This window comes from Anneissia japonica, unplaced genomic scaffold (assembly GCF_011630105.1).
Source record: "Anneissia japonica isolate Jap-2015-1 unplaced genomic scaffold, ASM1163010v1 scaffold6259_len426_cov174, whole genome shotgun sequence".
NCBI classification, from domain to species: domain Eukaryota; kingdom Metazoa; phylum Echinodermata; class Crinoidea; order Comatulida; family Comatulidae; genus Anneissia; species Anneissia japonica.
In genome coordinates this window covers 1-544 of record NW_022718875.1, presented here as the reverse complement: position 1 = coordinate 544, position 544 = coordinate 1, and the positions used below count along the sequence as shown (strand labels likewise).

Below are 544 nucleotides of genomic sequence, written 5' to 3'. Positions count from 1 at the left end.
TGAAATTAGGCCATGGAGTAGGAGCTTGCTCCGTCCTGGCCACGGGTTGGCCTGGTATTGCAGTATCTCCAGGATCGGCCCATCCTCTTCACTGAGGGAAATATTAAAAGAAAAACAGAATCGACATAATACTAATTTCCATAATAATGATACTTGTCAAAAGTCTGCGTTCTGTCGTTTTAAACATTAAGCTACTGTTATAGATTCCTGAAGATGAACTACCAGTATCTGTTATATATTGTTATACATTACTCATTTTATATTTTACTCATGAACAAGTTAAAAGTTTGAGTGATATAAAGACCCTGTCTCTTATACACATCTAGATGTGTATAAGAGACAGATATTGTTATACATTACTCATTTTATACATTACCTAATTAATTTACAAATGAACAAGTTAAAAGTTTGAGTGATATAAAGACCAGGTTATCTAGTTGTACAGTGCATTGAACCTTCCTTACTCGAATCTGTTTATTACAAAATGAAATGGAAGTATAAAAATATAAACAGATTCCACATATTACTAATTTACATAATAATG

General features: G+C 32.2%; 1 pseudogene; it reads left to right on the top strand.

Moving 5' to 3' along the window:
- On the top strand, positions 1–88 carry LOC117110641 (annotated as a pseudogene; the record flags this gene model as incomplete).
- Between the last annotated feature and the right edge of the window lie 456 nt (positions 89–544).